A 23,805-nucleotide genomic window follows, 5' to 3' on the forward strand; every position below is an offset into this window, starting at 1 on the left:
ACTACATATACAATTCATGTCAACTATACACATATAATGTCAACTATAAGTTGTTGACATTTGATGTGCAGGCTATTGAAAATAATACCCTCGAGTGTACATAATCTACTTGCAGTTGACATTTCGAAAATGTTGTGGAGGAGTGACTGAAAATGCATCTCAATTCTCAATTAAGCTAAAAAATCTCAACCTAACAGGCCCATACATATATATATATATATATATATATATATATATATATATATATATATATATATATAGGGTTGTGATCAATTGAGATTTTTTAGCCTAATTGAGAATTGAGATGCATTATTAGCCACTCATTTTTATTAAATGAGTGGTCCAGAATTTACCACATGGAAAATATTTTTAACTAATTAATTGTGAAAGGGCAGAATGGTAATTTCATCATACATTTTATTTAATAAATATTTTTTTATTTTTTTAAAAAAAATTAAATTTTTTTTTGATTTTTGATTTTTTTATTATTTTTATTTTTTTTGTCAACTACATATACAATTCATGTCAACTACACACATATAATGTCAACTACATATACAATTCATGTCAACTGCACATATATAATGTCAACTACATATATGATTCATATCACCTATACACATATAATGTCAACTATAAGCTGTTGACATTTGATGTGCAGGCTATTGACATTTGATGTGCAGGGCTATTGACATTTGATGTGCAGGCTACACATCGTAGTTGACATCGGGTGAAAATTAAAAAAATTAAAAAAAAATTTAAAAAAATTTTTAAAAATTTTTTAAAAAAATAAAAAAATAATTTTTTTTAGTTGTTGACATTTTAATACGAGTTGTTGACATTTGATATTCTGGCTATTGAAATGAAATGACGATAATACCCTTAGTTGATATAATCTACTTGTAGTTGACATTTCAAAATGAGTGGCTGAAAATGCATCTCAATTCTCAATTAAGCTAAAAAATCTCAACCTAACAAGACCCTATATATATATATATATATATATATATGGTTTTTATCTATACAAAGTTCATTCTTAATACAAAAATGCAGAACCAAGCATTGAAAGGTCATTTTTAAGTCATCATAAGCTTATTTTTACGTCATTATAGTAATGATGACATAAAATGATCTTAACATGACCTCAAACTCGAATTTTATAATATGACCTAAAACTACTTTATAATGACCCTCCGTGTTTTTATTTAATTATTGACCATTAGATTGTCAAATCTCATGGTCAGGATTTGGTCTGGATTTTGTATTGAAATCAATTTTTGTATTGATCATTTTTATATATATATATATATATAATATATATATATATAGGGAGATTATCAAAACAAGTATGCATCTAAATCCAGAAATGCAGCCCAAATCTTGGCCCTAGGATTTGATGATCTAATGGTCAATAATTAACCAAAAACACGGAAGGTCATGTTTAAGCAATTTTAGTTTATATTATAAGATTTGAGTTTAATGTAATGTTAAGATCATTTTAGGTCATCCTTTCTTAGAATGACCTACAAATAAACTAACAATGACCTAAAAATCTGTGTTTCTGTATTTAAATCTAGTTTTGCATAGAATCATACTTCTTGATATTGTTTGCTCCCCATATATAAATTAATTGGTTTGCTTATAGATATAGTATTCTTTAAAACATTAGTATTAAAAACTAGTTACTCACTTTTATTATGATCAGTTTTATTTCTTATCTAAAACAAATTGTCACTTTATACATATTAACAATTACCTTATTCATATTGGCATCCCTTATGCACAACTACAACATGTCAAAAATGTACTAACCATATTTTCAAAGACTATTTTTTGGTAATTCACTTTTTTTTTTTAATTTCGTTTACAAAATACATTTTTTAAAACTCATGGTGAGAAAGAATTCGAATAAAGTTTTTGTCTCAGTTTATTCTACACGCTACATATATCCCTTTAATACAAGTTGAATAAAAGATGCAAAATGTAGTGTAAAATGAATAAAAGATGCAAAATGTGGTGTAAAATGGAAACACACAAGAGAACTTTCTAAATCATAATCATACAAAAGGTGCATCACATGATGGGTTTTAATATGGGCCACAAAACCTACATATGATAAAAGTCCTACCCCAAATGAAATATCGAAAAAGTAAAAACTATAAGAAAATATTGGGTTTTAATAATTAAGATTGGATTTTATTTGCCGTAGATAAAAGAACCCATGTGTATGCCCACTCTAAATGGAGCATTTGTATTCCAGCACGAGAATTTATATAGTGTTGTTTTGTAAGTTAAGTGGATAGAATAAAGTAAGAGAGAGAAAAAAGTACAGAGAGATGTTTTTATTTTTAGAAATGTATCATTTAGAGTGGAACATTCAAAAAGAAAATGGTTCATTTAGAGTGGGACAGAGGGAGAGGGAGTAATATATAGCGATAAAAAAGTAATCACATCTTAATGTACAAATTATAGATCAAATCTCTATTATCAGATTGAAAAAGGAAAGGATAAGATTGAGCAGATTTTGTAAACATGGTGATAATTTTAAAAGGCATTTTAGTTCATTCCGAAAACAGAGTTATTTTAAGATCGTTTTAGTTCATTTCATATAAAGCGTTAATGTGTATGAACTGAAACGATCTTACAATTGCATCTATGTTTTTAAAATTCAAAATTTTTAAATGAACTTAAACAGTCTACAAATGATCTCTATGTTTTTAGAATCCATTTTTTCAAAAATGAACAAAAACGCCTGTAAAACTACCTCCATTTTTTCAAAATTCAGAGATTTTAAACTCAATCTCCATGGAGCTGAAACTTAGTACACAAAACAGGGCCAACAATATAATAATAATTGAGCAACAACTCTTAACTAAATGGAAATCACAAAAACAACGAATTCAACAAGCATGCAAAGCTAGATATAAAAACGTTGTAGTGGACGTGCTAAGCAAAAAATAATTATGTAGAGATAAAAAAAAGCTAGACTATATTTCAAATTTCAAAACGAGCGCAATCAAAACAAGCACAAATTAAAGTGGAGCTAAAGTTGCTTGACAAGAAAATAACTAGAGCATTAAGTGTTGAAACAGTGGTCGGAGCACTTCTAACATAAATAAGAAAAAATTTTCAAAATGAGAAATTGTTATTTAATGAGACTGGCCAAAACTACATAACATTAAGTCATTACTAACAAAGCTAATTATTTCGTCACCACTTATGTCCTTAAGGCAATCCGCAACGTTGTCTCTTATCCGTCTTTTAACCGTCTCATCTCTTAACTATTCATGGGCTCCACTGTACTTTTCACTCCATCTCTTAACTAAGAAACAGAACATGCAACCATTCATCTCTTATCCATCTCATCCCTAAACTATTCATTCAATTTCATTTTTTATTTTTATTTCCAACAAATTCAATTAATAAAAACACACTTCATTACATAAAATAAAATTACAACTTAAAATCCTAAAAAATATATACATAATTAAATTCGTGGCAAAATAAATAAAAAATACATAATTTAAAATACAATTTTATATAAATTATAAAAACTACTCCGTCGGCGAATCATTTCCCGAGGGAGGCGGTGGAGGCGGAATACCAAGTTGTCCCGCCAGATACACAATGCCGGCATGATGGGCTTGAAATTGGGCAGGCGTCATGCGGGAAGTGTCCGCCATCGTGGCGGTGAAGTACATGGCCATTAAGGAGGAGGGCGGCCCTTGGGAGCCCGCCTGGCTTGATTCGCCTCAGCCCCTCCTCCCTCTAGCCGCCTTTGGCGCCTTGGTCCCTTGCGGCCGACGGCGCCCACGGGAGGACCCCCTTGCATCGTCCGCCGTGCCCTCAACCTCCTGCGAGGCAACCTCTTGTGCGGCGCTGCCCGAACCGCCCCCTCTAGACGAGTATTGGCCCCCGTCGTGTGCTTCGTGCGCTTCGAGGTCGAGCCCGAGCTGAATCGGACACCTCCGACCCACCTTTCCTTGTCTTTGACGGCCTCCCAAACATCGACATGTCTGAATTCTTTGTCGGTGTCGTCGAAATATACTCGCAAAGCCGATCTCAGAATGTCGGCTCCCGTGGCTCCCCTTTGGTAATGAGTCGCTTCGTTCTTGTAGATGCCACATAATTTTTTGACCTCTTTGTCGAATCTGTCAAAGTGAGCGCCGAGCATCTTTAATGTGCAGCGGCGGGACCCCTTCGGTTTAATCTCGTTGTAGTCCTCGGTGACCTTTTCCCAGAAGCACTTCCGGGTTTGTTGATTCCCGACGATGGGATCTGAAGTGTGAGGAGAATAGCAAAAGTGCTCGTGTGTTCTTCTGGTGTTATGCTAGGTCGAGATGCCAAGTCCTATGAATCCACTAGATCACTTGGTCTAGGAACTCAAGAGAACACGGAATGCTCTGTTGTTGGGCACACTAAACTCCCCTTCAAAGATCCCTCACCCGAATACTATGGATTAGTATAGAGAAGCAGGGGTCGATCCCACGAAGATGGACACGTAAGAAAGCATTTAGAAACTTTGGACAAGGGCGGCTGCTGCCACGCAAACTAGGTTGAGGTTTAACTACGACTAGACCTAGGCAAGAAATGTAAACACTAGACCTAGGAAACTGTAAACATGCTAAGACCAAACATCATCAAGACTACGGGATATTAAATTCCCTTCCTAGACCGTGTAAACGGCTACCTAATAAAACCAGACAGAAGCATTTAACAGTGGGGACCATAATTCCAGAATTAGCAAGTACGGCAGAAAGGCTGCAAATAACAAACTGAAACTCTAACTAACAACGACATGCATTTTTTTAAGTGAATAAAAAACGAAGATGAAGAAAACAGAGCACGTACCTAGATTCGAACAGAATATAAAAGTTGGGTCGTCGGAAACTTACAACAAACCGGAAATAACACAGATCTACATATACTAGACGGAATGAAATGAAAACACGAAGGCTAGGCATAAATTTAAACCAACTCTGCTCAGATTCACGTCGGATGCTTAATCCACTCCGAATCCAAGCGATCCGAACCAAACAACAACCTCAATCAACTCCATATCTTCCGATCTAACAGATCTACTCCGATCAACACCGAATTCAAACGATTCCAATCAACTCAGCTACAACACCGAATTCAAACCTCCGATTCAACCACCAACAAACTCTGATCAACCCGATCCAGCCATTACTCTGCACAGATTCAGTGAGCAATTGCGAAACGCATCCAACACAAGTAAACTATCTCAAACTCTAGAAAATCACAGGAGTGAAATCAGAAATCAAAATCAATGACATAACAGAAAATTAAACTTGCATTAAACACAAAAATATTCGGTAAAAACATAGAGCCAAGCTCCGAACAGTGAAGCTCGGTGAAATCCACAAAATACGAGTAATTAAAATGGAACTTATTTCTTCGCCCTCTACAGGACGGTGTTACAACCCAACTGAAATGTGAGAAAGCAAAAAGTGAACCCAAAATGCAAACCCCCAGAATTTCCTTCTAAAGAACCCAAGTGTATAAAAGAAAAGTGAGCTATGAGCCACAGACTGTTAATGAGGCCTCCACCCCCGAAGGTTCTCTCCTCTTTTTTTCTTTTCAGAATGCATGTTTCCTTCCTTATATAGGCGCGGACATAATCTTCTAGAAGCCTTCGTAGAAATCTCCATTCTACACTTCAGCTTCGAGATTTCCTCCGTCTTGCAATTTTCCTCCACAATGCTCACTTCTTCGCCAGTTTCCTCGGACATGTGATTGTCCTCTTCTTTTCCTGGACCTGGCGAAATTATTCTACACACCTGGCTTAAAACGTGTGTTAGACCCAGTAAATCCACGAATTTATCCCCTAGACCTATGCATGAAATTAGCCTTATCAGGATCGTACGAGACGTTGATCCAGGCATTGTACACAACCATCGTGTCCTTGCGGCTGTACGGATGCCGGCCTACATCCTCCTCCTCCTCGGCAGCCTCCGCCTCTTCATCCTCGGCGTCAAATGCCCTGGAGCTTCCACCGCCTCGTCCTCCTTCCGGAGTGGGTTCAATCGGATAATCCTCCCGAATTTGGGATAATCCCTGGGAATACCTCGGGGCGGAGGGACGAGCGTATGTATCAACATCAAAATGGGGTGGTTGGTACCCTGCCGGCGTCGACGAACCGGAACCGGAACCACCCAAGACATTGTACATGCCCTCCAGTCGCCAAACGCGTTGATGTCAAACCCGCCAGAGCCACCCTCGTTTCCGTCGCCGGACATTTTGTGATGAAAATTGGAGAGGTTAGATGAAAATTGGAGATGAAATGGAGATGACTTGAGAAGAATAGATGTGTGTTTGTGTGTGTAATGAGGAGTATTTATAGAGTAAAAAATAATAATAATAAAAAAAGAAAAAACGGTCGAAAAAACGGTAATATTACCGTTTTCGTTTTTTTAAATTTTTTTATTAAATTCGAATTTTTAAATAAAAAAATGATTTATTGCATCAGCGTGACGAAGCCCACTCGCGGGCTAGCAAGTGGGCGTCACGCGTGGCGTCAGCTCGCGCCACGTGGCGCAAGCGCGTTGCGAGAAAGCCCGCGAGACGTCTCGGTGGGACGGGCGTCTCGGCGAGACCGGGACGAGACGGGGCGCTGCAACGCGTCTCGCCGCCGTCTCGTCTCGGCGGGACGAGATACGAGCCACCCGCGGGACGCGTTGCGGGTGGCCTAAAGTGCTCAAATATGATTAATCCAGTTTGTTAGTAAATGCCAAAAAGTGCTATTCCATTAAAACATAAAATAGCCGTTAAAACAAGGATTAAATACCAAGGAAATTTGGACAACGTCTATATAGCATTTAGCAAAGAGTACTCACTCTGCCACGTGTTTGCAATGAACAAGATCATTTTCCATAAAAAAACTGTTGTATTCATATATCATTATGAGGTGGTTTCATTTAATAATATAAGTCACGAAATTTAATTTATATAATTAAATCTGTTATAAATAATAATCCAATTAGTTGATCATTTTATCACCCTAGGTTACGAATCCATCCCATATCGAATGAGTGAATGAAGTTGGAAGCTATATAAAAATTTAAGTCTAACTTCAATTAGTTTGAGACATTTTGGAGTGATCCAAAAACAAATTCTGCGAGCATGACTTGATCTAAAGCGGACAATATCAAACTAATATGCAGTCGAAGATCCTAACAAGTGGTATCATAGCTGAGGTGGTTGGGTCGAGCTCTGAATGACCCATGTCCGAGTGGGGCTAGGATGACCCGAGTTCGAGTCGGGCCTGGCTGGGACAGACCCTGTGTGACCAAAAGAACTTGAAACTTTGGTAAAGAAGAATGTTCTTTCAAGTGCCCTTATAACATCCACAACAAAGGACCAACCATCCATACACTGTTTATCAAGTCGATAATATATTTTTCTCTAAACTTTACCATCGACAACAAAGTGCAGTAGACGATCCTAACAAGTGGTACCAGAATTAAGGTGGTCGGGTCGGGCCCTGAATGACCCATACTCGAGTTCAAGCCGGGCTGGCTAGGTCAAGCCCTGTGTGACCAAGGAAACTTGAAACTTTAGCAAAGAAGAATATTCTTCCAGGTGCCCTTATAACATCCATAAGACCAAATATCCATACACTATTTACGAAATTGACAATATATTTTCTTTAAACTTTACCACCCTCTAAACTTTACCACCCAGGCACCCACAACAGAGATTAGCCATAAACATTCACTTAAAAGTTTTGGTTTTATTTTTAAAAATTCTTTGTTATTTCATATAAATTGAACTTAATTTAAATAAAAAAATATTTAATTAAAAATAAATAATTAAAATTCCTTAAGTTACTTGATTAAAACCAAAAAGATTACCTATTTTAAACATGAAAATGGGTTGAAAGATTTGCCATATTTTGATGCACGACTTCAAGGCTATAAATATCTCCTCAATCTTCATCAAAGGAACCTTTTGCCGCATTCTACACTAGAATTCAATATTTGAGAGTTCCCGTCCATTATTCATCATATTTTCCACCATACTTGGAGTTTGAAGCTAGGATTCAAGAGAATATCAAGACTAATATATCCTTTGGGTTTTATCTTCATAGTTTTTATGTTTTCTATATTTTCTCTACAAACTAGATCTTGTTTATCTGTCGATGAGTAGCTAAATCTGTAGAATTCTAAGGATGTGTTAGTAACGACTTTGGTTTGTACAATTCCTATTTATTTAATATCCGTTTTGTTCATGCTTGCTTTATTCCAAGTAGTTGATAATGCTTCACACTTGAGTGACACATTCGACGATGATTTCTTTACTTGCAAAGTAATCGAGAGAGGATTTGCATGTTAAAAGACTTAGCTGACACTACAATTAAACACTTAAAACATTACTTTTAATTAAGAGTTAGGACATCTTGAGAGTCTAATTGAGCTTTTTGGAGTTGCAGATATAAGATTGACGACCTTCGTGTCTAACCTACTGATAGTAAGAAGTTTTGTACTCTGACTATGTGCGTGTTTGTGCATCAACTGACTAGGAGGATACCTAGACCTAGTTGTGTCGTTGGGTTTGTGTCTATCTTCTCTATCAAAAACCTCAATCTACTTCTACTGGCTAGTATAATGGAGTAAAGGATCAATCCCACAGAGGTTGATGTAGGCGAGATACACTTGTGATGACAATCTGAGAGGGTTCGTTAGCTACCACGCTTATGGGGTTGAGTTATACCTAGGTATAAAATAAAATGAGACTCTATCTATACTGACCAGTAAGTAACTAAATACTGAATGCTGCGGAATGTGTACATGAAAGTAAGGTTTGGACAGCTAGTTGTGCATGTGAAAAGTGAAACCTTACCCTAAATGGATAGACAAAAACAAAAAGGGATAACAGACTCACTGGCCAACTGCCACCTGGACTGACAGAAAAAGGCTGTAAAAGCAAAGAACAAACAGAAAAAGTAACTAAAGCAAAAAGTGGTCCCAGACTAGAATGCGACGTTCTCTTTGATGCACTTTTTATTAGCACTAAATATACCTGCAAGTATACAGAGTATATATAGCATAGCTAAAGGTCAGTACCGGGATATCGAACACGGGGAATATAATTGCAACTGGCTATCATGTACTTTGCGTCATATACTATCTAGAGAAACAATAGATTTGGTTTAACTAAGCAAAAACAAATAAAATAAAGCAAATAAACAACTAATTGCAAATAAATCACAAAGATAAATAAATGAGAGATAAGGAAATTCCAGGGACATGCGTTCACAGTTATAGTTATACAAATTTCAACTACAACACCCTAGCACAGTTCTTGTTAGGGTTTTGTATACTAGAAATCACCTTTCGAGTGATTGAATACTGTAAAACTCTATATATTCTTTTCCAATGAATGCAACAGATTATTTTTGTCATAATGTTGTTATGTTTTACATTTAATGGATGTTTATTGCATATTTAAATGTATAAGCGAACGTAACAAAGTTTAAGTCTTTGTTTTAGTAGACCGATTGTGGGCGTCGTCCACTTTAAGGTAACACGGTCAGTTCTGAACAAAGAAAAATAAGAATTTCACAACCTAGATAGGCCTAGACTACCAATCGTGAAAGGTTGCAATGTCAGTCCGCATATTTCTAAGCCTTATTGAAATAAGATGACGTTGGTGTAGTATAGCACTAAATTGGATCTAAACGGCAAGACGAGTCTTTATGCTATCTACTGAAAGATGAGGTCTTGATAATTAATTTCTTAATCAACGTACGCTATCATTGAGCATACGATATTGATTATCTACTACTTTGACTTACTAATAGGTGCGGGTTTTTCGTAACCCAACAATCATGGTATCTTGGGTAGTGGCGATTAATATCTAGCGGTGCTAGGATTGCTATTATATTAAATCGTGCGCGATGTGAGTCTCGTTTGATAACATCCACAAGAGAAGCTCGAAACAAGGTTTTATTATTCAGAACCTAGCTAATTGGAGTTTGATTACTCTATGAATAATAAATAAGCGTTTCTTGCTAAGTTCACCCTTGGAGTATATAATATGTTAATTAATTAAGTCCATAGCAGACATTGATTAATTAATGTATGTTTCTATCTTAAGCGCGGGAAATAAATTGCACACAAATGGAAACCCGGAATACTTGTAATTTCAGATTTGGATGGGAAGTGCAATATTACTTCTTTAGTGGCTGACTGTAATATTCCAATATAAGCTTATATTAAATTGTGGGTTCAATTTAATTAGTAAAAAGCTAATTGGGGGAGGCCATATCCAAATTCTTCCTTAGATCCGTGACTGGACCCAATATGTGACTTAATATAAATAAGAGAATAAAGGTGACAGAAAACACTTGTTTTTCTTAAAAAATTTCATCCCCCCTTATTCCAAGGAGAGGAACGATTTTTGTTCTCCCTTCGTGAGTAGGATTCTGTCTTCTTTATTTAAGTCCTAGTATTCTGGTGAGATTTTCCCACACAAATATCAGTTTACAGTCCGGGATACCAGTCAGAAGATCCGAGGTCGAGTACTCAAGATCTTCACGTGGAGTAGACGCAAGCCATTTTCGATTCTTATGTGAATCAGCAAGGTAAGTTGGCTTACTTCGTAGCAAGCATGTTTTAAGTATTATTTATGCTGAAGCACGTTTAAATTCAAGTTATAAGCATGACACATGTGATAATTACGCGAATAGAGTTTATCTAAATAATCTGCTAAATAGATCAGTTTTTATGTGATCCGTTAGAACGCACGCTTCCGCTGCCAACCCCTTCAGTTCTTACTTTAGTAGGACGAGTCACCTAAGTTTTGCCCATGCGGCACAAGCGTAGATTACTAACACTAGGGTTGTCAATCCTAGATCCGTAACTCCTAAAAGCTTCTATGAACCTTGAAAAGTCCTCACTCTTAATTAACAGTGTCGTTTTATGGGAAGCTAATTGTAGTGTCTACTACGTGGACCTAACTCGCCAACCTCCTCTCACGATCATGTAGCAAGTTATATTAATTCATCACAGAATGTGTCACTCAAACGTGAAGCATTATCCAACAACTTAGGGAGGAAACGAAGTAAAAACAAAACGGATATTAAATACCAAAACGAAATTGTATAACCAAAGTCATTACTAACACATCCCTAGAATCCTATGAATTTAGTTACATATGATAGAATAAGCTAAAAATATAGATTGTAGGGAAGTCATAAAGAAAATAAGAACTAAAGCAAATAAAACCCAAAGCTTGAATCCTTGTAGCCTTGATCTTTTCTTGATTCCTTCTTAACCCCTTGCACTATGAAGTACTCTCAAATTTAAGCTCTGGAATTATTTGGGAAAAAAAAACAGATCTAGATGAAGGATTAGGGTAGGAGGAGGAACCATGAAGGCTCCACTTTTGGGGGCTATGAATTGGTGAATTTTATAAATTAGGTTATGGGTATTTATATGTTTGAAAATGATTAAAACTTGGTAAAAAGTTTCCTCCAAGTAATAGTAATTAAGGAATTTTCGTGCCCCATACATTAAGGAAAATATTTGGCTTCACAAGGTAATGTCTTCTTTCCTTTCTTGAATTTCCGCCTAAAATTATGCACTTGACAGCTTTGCACGACTTTGGTAGAACGGCAATAACTTTCACCACATAACTCCGATTGAGATAATAAAGGTACCAACACGAAGTTCTTTCAAAAACGAAGAGAATAGTATGTAGCAAGCCCTAATTGGACTTCAGAATCTCCGAATAATTGAGTTTGAACAGAGGCAATTGTGCGCGAATATGCCCAGCGGGCGCTGGAGAGAGTCAGAACGTTCTGGAGTGATTTTCAGCGACCGCTGGCATGCGCCATTGGTCCGCTGGGTTGCCTTCTACTCCAGCTTCCAAACTTTGACGTTTTTATGCCCTTTTTAGCTCTATTTTACACATTTCTCACAAAACACGTCAAAATACTAAAATTGATAAAATATGCAAATAATGGACATGTAATGCAACTTTGACACTCAAAACGAATCAAAAATGGCCTTAAAATAGTGCAAAATCCGAGCGTATCACTCTTCTTTACTAAGCAAACAAAAAATGATCAGCAAACTAAACTTCCATGGATGAATGCTTAAGGTCGGAATCAAACAATTCAGATCTACCCCAAAACACACACTAATACTAGATCTAGGCGAAAATCAACATATGCAACCAGGCAACGCAGAAATCAACACATATGCATTCAGATCAGCATGCAAGGTGGCGGAAAACATCAAATCTATGCATTCTAAGGAAAAACAACCGATTTAAGACTTGAGAAACTTGAAGAAACACTAGATCTAATTTAACTAAGATGAATCTAAACACTTAAACAACAGAAATGCATGTAAAACTACCAGATCTATCTACCTAGGCTGAAAAAGGAAGCAATAACAAGTTGAAACTCAAATAAAATCATAAACACTTAACTTCATTCAAAATATTCAAACCAAAAGATGTTTCCAGCAAAGTAGCTACTGAATCTAAGTTAAACAAGCTTTTAAACTAAGAAAGCATGTAAAAGAAAGCATCTAAAGATGATGTTCTTCTTCGGAAACTGGAACTTCTGAAACTGTGGTGGTATTCTGGCTAGAACGGACGGTAGACTCCCTCTCCGGCAGGTGGCCGGAACTTTAGGTGGAACACTAGCTACTAAGCTGTCTAAGGAAGTGTAACAAATTTTATCTAAAGGAAAGCATGTAAAGCTTTCTAGGAAATGGTCTAAGCATGGACAAAGTTTCTTCAATGTTGATCTTCTATTTATAGGACTGCTCCTTCTCTTGAAATGACAATTTTGCCCATTCTAGATAGATGATCAATTGCAACAATTCGCTCCTTCTTGTGCTCTAGCTTTATGGAATGCATCCTGGTCAGTATAGCACACTTTTTGCATTATTTTCACCTGAATCTCTTCCGACCCGTTCCTCCTGACTTAGTACCTCAACCTGCGCACTTTACCAATTATTTTTGCAGATATTATCCAATAAAGCACGTTATACTAACCAGTAACCATGGCCTAAAACGAGACTTATCACCTACTTGTGCCGCATGGACAATACTTATGTGACTCATTCTAGTTAAGCATGAACTGTGCTAGGATGTTGTAGTTTGAATTTGTACAAACCAAAACTGTGAAAGCACATCCTTGGGAATTCTCATGTCTCCATTTGTTTTACTCGTGTTTTAATATGCAATTGTTCACTTGCTTTCTTTTAATTATTGTATTTACTATTTTTAGCATTCAAAAACCAATCCCAACTGTGTCTCTAAATAGTGAAAGGAGTGTCGGGGTTACTGCAGCGGAAGACACAGAAAATAAACATATCCTTATGGATCTATTTAGGAGATTATGTATTTGATTCCAATTTTATGCAATTAAATCTAGATCTATAGATAAAACACATCAAAACCATATAAAGACGCTATTTGATGTAGAGGTCGTTGATTGTTACCTTTGGATCCAAAATTGGATCAGTGTTGCTACCTGAAACTCCTTTTAATCCTTGAGTTCTCGACCATGAATCTTCCATTCTATTCCCACGTCCTTGATTGTTCATCCGGATGGGCAAATCTTGAAGAATCAATATAGTGAAGTGAGATCTTGGGAGAACCATCCAAAAACACGAGATTACCTTGATCTACCTATGAATTAGGACACAACAAGAACACAATCTAAAACCCTAGATTTCCCTTTGGCGTGGATTGAAAATCGAGACAAGGGAAAGAGAGAGGCCACTTGAGCGGCGACTAGGTTTGGAGAGGAGTGTGTTGTACAATTGTGTGCTAGTGTTTCCCACCTCTCTTCTCTATTTATAAGATGAACTTCTATTGGGCTAGAATGAAGATCTATGGAGTGATTAGATGTTGGGCTATCCCATTAGACAATGAGCTTATTAAATCAGTTAACCCGTGATTTAATATATTATCTAATGGAATATTATTTTATTTCACTAAAGAATAATATTGAACTCCCATCTAAATCACTAAATTACAAAGAACTTGGGTTCTATTTTATTTTATAATATTTCCCGCATTTAAGATTATCTTAATCCATTAATTTAATTCTTTGTCTGTTATGTGACTTGAATTAAATTAATTCTCCAAAGAGTTTTCTTGTTTGAAACTTTATTTATTATTCATGGAATAAAATTCCAATTGCGCAGAATTCTGAATAATAAATTCATTTTTCAAACACCTCTTGAGGATAAATAATACCACATTGGGCACGCGAATTTTATGAAATAGTATTCTAATATTTTTATGTTATTCAATTACTATGACCCAAGATACCATGATTCAGTTGCAAATAACTCACACATATTGATAAGTCAAAGTAGCGTCTGATTAAATAAAAAATATTAATATTATTTGCACAAACTAAGAAATACTAAAATTTCTGAAGTATATTCTTTTAGTAGTTAGCAATAAAGAATATATTTCGGGTTGATCCTTTCAATGCTCTACCACACTAGTGTTACAAATCTCTTCTTAGGTAAGAGAGAATTATCACAAACACTGCAACCATACCAATAGGAAGCCAAAGCCTATCTAGGTTGTGAACTTATTTTTCATCTTACTAGATCCGGTCAAGTCCCCTACTGAGAACCCAATAGATTCCATACTTTAACCTTCCTAGTAAGAAGCTGATACGCTCGGATTTTGCACGGTTTTAAGGTCATTATTTGGTCCGTTTTGAATGTCAAAGTTGCATTACATGTCCATTATTTGCATATTTTATACATTTTGGTACTTTGACATCTTTTTGTGATAAATGTGCATATTTGAGCTTAAAAAGAGAGTCAAAACGCGAAGTAGGAAATCTGGAGTTTCAGGTAGCGTCCAGCGACCGCTACAACACTACCGGCGACCGCCGGCGGCCGCCACTTCTGTAGCGGTCCGTTTCGGAAAATCTATGCATGGAATGAAGACACGCCCGGCGACCGCCACCCAAGAGTCAGAAGCCTCAGATCAATGCATGGCGACCGCCGGCCAAGGGCGGCGGTCCGCCACAAAAGAGCGGCAAGAAGATTTGCCCTAACTTCTCTCCAAGATTTACCATATTTTGCAACCCTTTTCCTTATTTGAGAAGAGATGAATTTCTCCCTATATACACCCCTCAAGCTTTATCAAAACGATCCTCTTTTTGCAACATATTTTCTACATATTAAAAGTTAGAGTACTTCGTTGTGCAAGGAGTTGAAGAAGGATTCAAGAGCATCAAAGGTACAAGGATTCAACCTTTGGGTTTTATTTGCTTTAGTTTTATGTTCCAATTGTTTTCCCTTCAATCAATGTTCTTAGATTATTCTACTATGTGTAACTAAGTTCATAGAATTCTAGGAATGTGTTAGTAACGACTTTGGTTATACAATTCCTTTTCTATTCAATATCCGTTTTGTTCTTACTTTGTTTCATCCTTAAGTTAATGGATAATGATTCACGTTTGAGTGACACATTCTGTGATGAATTAATATAACTTGCTACATAATTGTGAGAGGAGGTTGGCGAGTTAGATCCACTTAATAGACACTACAATTAGCTTCCTTTAAAACGGCACTGTTAATTGAAAGTGAGGAATTTTCAAGGGTCTTAGGGGCTTTTATGAGTTACGTATTTAGGATTGGCAACCCTAATGTTTGTAACCAACGTTTGCATCGCATGAGCATAAACTAGGTGACTCGTTCTATCAAAGTAAGAACTGTGCTAAGATATTGTAGTTGGAACTTGTATAACCATAACTGTGAACGCACATCCCTGGAACTCCCTTATCTCTATACTTTATCTCCGTGATTTATTTGCAATCAGTTGTTTATTGCTTTCAATTGTTCTTTGTTCTAAAAAATCTCTAAAAGTTTCGGTTCTTCCAAATAGTAATTGAGTTTTAGTAGAGGGTACCCAGTCTGTGATTGTTTTCTCCTTGATCGATATCCGGGACTAACCTTTAGCTATACTATTCCTACTTTGTATACTTGCAGGTATTTATAGTGCTAATAAAAAGTGCATCAAGTTTTTTGGCGCCGTTGCCGGGGAATACATTCACTTTGCGATTGATATCTTCCAACGAATAATTTTACTACTTTGGATTTTAATTGCTTTCTATTTTTATTTTTAGTTTAATTTGTTTTTGTTTCTTTCAGGTTGTGTATGCGAACGCGTTCTGGGAAGGACAGCTTAGAACCGCTCGATCTCGAACTTCAAAGGACTCGAAGGAAAATAAGAAGTGAGCAAGGATCAATGGAACACAGAACAGAGCTCGAGAGGCTTCAAGCCATGGTTAAGATGTTAATGGATGAGAGAGAAGTGGAAAAGGCTGCCCGCGAGGCGTAGGAAAAAAAGGATAAGGAGATAGTACCCGTGATGCACATGTTCAATCACGGGAATATGATTACTTTTCCTATAGGCCCTCGTGTTGATGCTAACAATTTTGAGCGGCGAATGACTCTCAAACAAAGGGTCGAGCAGTCTCCTTTTGCAGGTAGGGCCACGGAGGACGCCAACCGCCATCTCTCGAAGTTCGTGGAAATTGCCAACACTCTAAAATTAAATGGTGTCGACGACGACGCCATAAGGGTAAGACTTTTTCCCTTTTCTCTAATTGATTCTGCTAAAGAGTGGTTTGAGTGTATGCCCATAGAGCGAGTCTCCACATGGAAGGATATAGTGGATGCCTTCCTCGACAAGTACTATCCGCCTGGAACGATCTTAAAGCTTAAGAGTGAGATCTTCCAATTCATGTAAGGCCACGACGAGCTCCTCTATGAGGCGTTTCCTCGTTTCAAAGTCCTCCTCCGCAAGTGCCCCAACCACGGTTTCACCGTGGACCATCAGGTAGGAATCATTTATAATGGATTTAATGAAAAGATTTGTGCTATGTTGGATTCAGGCGCGAATGGAGGATTCTTGCTGAAGACAGGACCGGATGTCATGGCGGTCATTGAGGAGTTCGCCACCAACAGCAGGGAGTGGTGGAAAGAAAGGCACAACTCTAGGCGAGTAGCAGCCATAGAGGAGGCCGAGGAGAGCTCTTTTGCAAAGGAATTGGCCGAGCTCAAAGTGCGGGTTAACCCAATGGATACATCGAGAAAAGAGGATCTGGTTCCACCGACCTCCGTCATCGCAGTCGCCAAACCCGACACTCCTACCCCTCCTATGGAAGATGTTAACTACGTGCAAGGAGATGGTCCCAACAGACCCTATAACAACAATTATTCACCCTAACTAGGGGGCGGTAATTTCAATAATTATAATGGGAACCATCCTCATCCTAACCTTTCGTACTCTAATAATAATTTCTTGCAACCCCACTGGATTTAATCTTAGCAAAGGTGGAGTAGTTGAGCCTATCAAGAAGGAGGAAAAGTATGACCAAGGCTTCATGAAGATTTTGGAGGTGCTATTGCAAGATAGGAAAACCAACGATACCAAAATTGGGATCATGGAAGCAAGGTTGAACAACCTCGAGGCCGGGATAACTACAATTTCCACTGACGTCTTGAACATTTAAACTCAGATGGACCAAGTCCACAAAAAATTGAAGAGGACAAGGAAAAGGCAGCAGCACGAGTGGTGGACATAAACAAGAAGTGGGTCGCCAAGCAAAAGAAGGACGATGACAGCGTCTCCGGAGTGAAATATGGGGACTGCCCGACAGCCGGCGGACCGCCGCATACCCCGCAGTGGCCCACCACTGAGGAGGCAGAGGCGCCCACCCAAAAGGAACTCGTGCGGCAAAATGGGATTGTACTCCCCTTTCAGCCAAAGAAGAAGTTCAAGCTTGAGGAGCAATTTAAGCATTTCCTCAATATGATTTGCAAGGTCCATACTAATATTCCTCTCGTTGAATTGTTGCAGGAAATACCTAGGTACGCGAAGCTACTAAGGGAGGCAGTGATGAGAAAGAAAAAGCCTACAAAAGCTGACCTAAAGTTGCCTCACCATTGCAGCGAGATCATCCAAAGGGAGAGGGCAATGAAGCAAAGGGATCCCGATCAGTTCATAATTAGGTGTTCGATTGGAGAAGGGAAAGTGGATAAAGCCCTTTGCGATCTAGGGGCAAGCATCAATCTCATGCCGCTGAAATACTACGAGAAGCTCAACATCGGACCTCTCATGACGTCGGATGTAAGCATAAGGTTGGCCGACAACACGGCCATCAAAACAATGGGTATGATTGAGGATGTCTTGGTAAAGGTAGATGATTTTATCTTCCCTGCCGTTTTCATTATTCTTTACATGAAAGTAGATAAAAATGTACCTCTAATATTAGGCAGAGATTTTCTAGCCATATGCAAAGCTCTTATTTATGTAGGCAGGGGCAAGATCACAATTAGAGATAATTACAGCCGCTCCACCTACAAGATAGAGAGTGAAATGCTCAATTATGAAGGGGCGCAACAAGCTAAGATGGGGCGTGAATGCAGGGCGGTCATGATGACCGACACGTCTAAGCCTTTTAGACCATTAGAAGAGGAGGATTCTTCTAACCCTTCTATCTTCGTTGTCCATACTGTTCCTCATGTTCCTTAAAAGAACATACCTAAACATGCTAAACCTCCCTTGCAGGAGAAACCTAAAAGGAAGAAGAAAGGAAAGAAGAAGCCTCAAATCCAAGCCGATCCCAAAGTCTATGTGATCAAGAACTTGAACGGAAAGTACAAATGGTGGAAGAAGATTTGCAACAAAATGGTCCCGTTCGCAGTTTTCAGCACTAGGGTCGTTGATCCGCCCACTTAGTTGGGCCACTTCAAGTCGATCCAACGACTTTAAAACAAAGGCGCTTGTTGGGAGACAACCCAATGTGTTTTCACTTAAATTCCTTCGGTTTTGTTTTTCTATTTTTTTCTTTAATTTTCGTGCATTTTTGTGCGCGCACACACAAAAAATATAAAAAAAAATAACGAGTGGCGACCGCCGCACAATCCACGGCGGTCACTACCGGTTGTTCAGTATGCAGGAACAGGCCGGGCCCTAGGGCGGGCTGGAGAAACCGCTGTGCGGGCCGCAGCGGCCCGCTGGGGAGCGCCGTTTTCACAACACGCGTGGCGGTCGCCACAGAGAGGTCAGAATCGCGGATTGCTCTATTTATGGTGAGTTTTTCTCTCATTCTTTCCACCATCTTCTCTAATTCTCTCTTGCACACGACCCCAACTACAAATTATCACCAAATTCACACCCACAATCTCATTCTCCCTTTCATTTACGAATTTCAAGCTTCCATCGTCCAATTCTCTCCAACTCAAGGTATGAATCCTACACTTAATTTCTAAGTTTTGGTTGAATTTTTCCATGGATTTTGCTCTTTCATGGATGAATTGTTTCGGTTGAAAAGCATGTTCTAGTATGGGGGATGAGTTTGATGATGCTTATATTTGTTTTTCATGGTTGGATTTTGCATAGGGTGATGAATTGATGATTTTGTTGGTAAATTCCCTCTTGTTCTTTAGTGTTTATATTTTGCAATCATGTTCATAGCATTATGAGGCTATTATACTTCCATTAATTGCAACACTTGTGTAATTATAGAGATTGTTGATTTGTGTTGATTTTGTTGATACGTCTCTGCATGGGGGTCACGTTGGGAATGGATTGTTGGTGTTCTACTTTGTTGGTTTTGTTTTACATGATCACATGCTATAATTTAGGATGCTTTGTTGTTACAAACTCGCACATATTTATTGATTATTGTAGTATGCTTAGTTGAGTGCAAGTTTGGGGGAACCCTTGTTTGTCTATTATTTGATACTCTTTTTAGAGTTTGTTTTTCTTTTGTAGGACAATGACAACAAGAGGAAAGCCCGAGAATGCTAAAAATTATGGGATTAGCCTTGCGATTGATGATTAAAAGGCTATGTGGAAGAAAGTGTCGGCAAGGGAGACGGCACCCTCAAGATACCCCATCGATCGTCCCCTACAAACTTTGGGGATTTTGGATGATTTTTGGGCATTATGCAACGTCGGCGAGGGGAATGGCCTTATCCACATGTTCCAAGGGAGGTGTCCATCATATAGGAGACATCGCCTATCTTATTGGTGCATTCGACGACCTTAACGCCTGTTTCCCTCCTCCTCCTCCTCAAGATTGAAGAAGTCAAGCTCATGACTTTAAATGAGCACTTGTATCATTAGTTGTTTTTGTTTTGAGACAATTTATTTTCATGTTTTGACAATTTTTGCTTAAGTTTTTAGTGCCTTTTGGTTTTGTTTAATTTTCTTGTCTTTGAAAACTTTTCGCAGGTTCTGACCTTCGCCGGCGACCGCTGCTGACGTCGCGGCGGCCCGCCAGCCAGCTTCTGGAACACTCTGACTCATTGCGGCGACCGCCGCCAAATTACAGTTTCCATCGCGATTTTTTGAATTTTTTTGAATTTTCGCCACGTCCTACCTCTACTCAAAATTTTCCAAGGTATGTTTTCTTTTTATTAGTTTACTCACGTCCCTACCGACTCTACAAACTTATTTTACATTTTTGTAGTAAATAAGTTTGGGGGATGAAGTGGCGGACCGTGAGTTTAGGTTTTTGTTTTTGATTTTTAGTTTAAGTTTTTGTTTTAAAAAAAACAACCATGTTTAAGTATGGCTTGACGTCCATGAAGAACTTAACATGAAGAACTTAGAAACACGCATGCTTAGGTACACATTTGACCGAGTTGCCAATGATATTTAATTACATCCATGTTTAAGTATGTCTTGATGTCTTGATTTGATGGTTTGGTGAAAAGGTGCATAATTAGTGAATTGGTTGTTCGCCTTGAATCGTGCTTATACCTTGTGAGACTTGAGCCTAATTTCTTTCATGTGTGATTTATCTGCATTCATGTATATATGTTTCTAGAACTTGCTTCTAGTCTGCCTAAGTTTACGTAGTGTTTAAGTTGATTTAGGAGGATGTCAGGACATCTTTTCTTAGCTACTTTTATTCCCAAATTTTTTGACTCACTCAAAATTTCAAAAAATTTCCCTTATGAGCCAATTTTTAGCCTTTTAAGCCTATTCTTTGGAAGCCAAAATAAATGGGGATAATTCCTTGGGTTAGTATAGTTTTTATTATCTTTTGTAAATGAATTGGAGAGATAAGGAGGAAAGTTATAAAAAGTAGTGTGCCTAAGTATAGAAATGTGCAAGTTATGAAATAGAAAATTTCAAAATATATGCTTATGAAAAAGAAAAAGAAAGAAAGGTTGTGAAAAGAAAAGAAAAATCAAAGGATTGGAAAGTGAGTTGAAGGAGAAAAATAAGTGTTACAAGTGTCTTGGGTTATTAGAAAAGTGGAGTTATTTTAACTCTACTTGGGATATTTTATTTTGAAGTCACTTTTTAACCAAATATTCCTCACCTACCAAAGAGCCTATATTACAATCTAAAATAAAGACCTTTCGGACTTTTGATGCTTAATCACATCAAGTAGAGGAGGGGTTAGACTTTGAGCAAGTCTATGGTAACTTTGGATGATGCATGATTTGAGTGCTTATACACATTAACCTTTGTACACTTTGAGAGTGACAGATATATCACTTCCCACCTTTGGAAGTTTGTCACATGTGAGTGCATAATTTAAGGTGTTCCACGAGTTAGTAATGAAAGTGCCCTAATAAGCCTTGCTTGATTTGATTGCGTTAATACATGCTTAATCTATTATTCCATCTTTTGAGGCAATTACGACGTCTAGTCCTTTGCATTATGTGCGTCTATTCTTGTGTCTTTATTGTTTTGTTCGAGGACAAACAAAAATGTAATTTTGGGGGAGTTGATACGCTCGGATTTTGCACGGTTTTAAGGCCATTATTTGGTCCGTTTTGAATGTCAAAGTTGCATTACATGTCCATTATTTGCATATTTTATACATTTTGGTATTTTGACATGTTTTGTGAGAAATGTGCATATTTGAGCTTAAAAAAGGTGTCAAAACGTGAAGTAGGATATCTGGAGTTTCAGGTAGCATCCAGCAACCGTCGGTGGCTGCCACTTCTGTAGCGGTCCGTTTCGGGAAATCTATGCATGGAATGAAGACACGCCCGGCGACCGCTGGGAGATATGTGGCGACCGCCACCCAAGAGTCATAAGCCTCAGATCAATGCATGGCGACCGCCGGCCAAGGTGCGGCGGTCCGCCACAAAAGAGCGGCAAGAAGATTTGCCCTAACTTCTCTCCAAGATTTACCATACTTTGCAACCATTTTCCTTATTTGAGAAGAGGTTAATTTCTCCCTATATACACCCCCTCAAGCTTTATCAAAACGATCCTCTTTTTGTAACATATTTTCTAGAGATTAAAAGTTAGAGTGCTTCAATCTGCAAGGAGTTGAAGAAGAATTCAAGAGCATCAAAGCTACAAGGATTCAACTTTTGGGTTTTATTTGCTTTAGTTTTATGTTCCAATTATTTTCCCTTCAATCTATGTTTTTAGATTATTCTACTATGTGTAACTAAATTCATACGATTCTAGGGATGTGTTAGTAACGACTTTGGTTATACCATTTATTTTCTATTTAATATCCGTTTTATTCTTACTTGTTTCTTCCTTAAGTTAATGGATAATGCTTCACGTTTGAGTGACACATTTTGTGATGAATTAATATAACTTGCTACATAATCGTGAGAGGAGGTTGGCGAGTTAGATCCACTTAATAGAAACTACAATTAGCTTCCTTTAAAATGACACTGTTAATTGAAAGTGAGGACTTTTCAAGGGTCTTAGGAGCTTTTAGGTGTTACGTATTTAGGATTGACAACCCTAATGTTTGTAACCAACATTTGCATCGCATGAGCATAAACTAGGTGACTCATTCTATCAAAGTAAGAACTATGCTTAGATATTGTAGTTGGAACTTGTATAACCATAACTGTGAATGCACATCCCTGGAATTCTCTTATCTCTATACTTTTATCTCCGTGATTTATTTGCAATCAGTTGTTTATAGCTTTCAATTGTTCTTTGTTCTCAAAAATCTCAAAAACTTTCGGTTCTTCCAAATAGTAATTGAGTTTTAGTAGAGGGTAGTCAGTCTGTGATTGTTTTCCCCATGATCGATATCCGGTACTAACCTTTAGCTATATTATTCCTACTATGTATACTTGCATGTATTTATAGTGCTAATAAAAAGTGCATCAGAAGCTTTAGACTTGTTTATTTATATTTCAATTAATAAATAATTATATTATATTATCTATTCCCATAATTTGGTAAACAAGTGGATGTGGTGTTATCTTGTATACGTGCATAAGCTAATTGTACAAGGCCATGTACGCTGAAAGCATCTTTTATTATACAAACCCCAACAAGAAGCCTAATCTTAGATAGGAGGTTGGCGAGTTAGAAGAGCTTAGTTGAAACTATAATTAGCTTCCTTTCAAACGACACTGTTAAATGAGAGTGAGGACATCTTGATGGTCTAATTGAGCTTTTGGAATTACAAATCTAAGGTTGACGCCCCTAGTGTCTGTAATCTACTTTGTGCCGCATGAGCAATACTTATGTGACTCGTTCTAGTGAAGTATGAACTGTGCTAAGGTGTTGTAATTGGAATTTGTATAACCATAATTGTGAAAGCACATCCCTGGAATTCCCTTATCCCATCTCCTTTTTTTTCTGTGATTTATCTGCAATCGTTGTTTTCTTTGCTTTTTTCCAAATAGTAAAAGAAGCTTATTAGAAGATAGTCAATTTGTGTTCGATTTTCCTGTGTTTGATATCCGGTATTAACCATTAGCTATACTATATATATCATGTATACTTACAAGATTATTTAGTGCTAATAAAAAGTGCATCACTCATATGATA

This window comes from Salvia splendens, chromosome 3 (assembly GCF_004379255.2).
Source record: "Salvia splendens isolate huo1 chromosome 3, SspV2, whole genome shotgun sequence".
Classification (NCBI taxonomy): domain Eukaryota; kingdom Viridiplantae; phylum Streptophyta; class Magnoliopsida; order Lamiales; family Lamiaceae; genus Salvia; species Salvia splendens.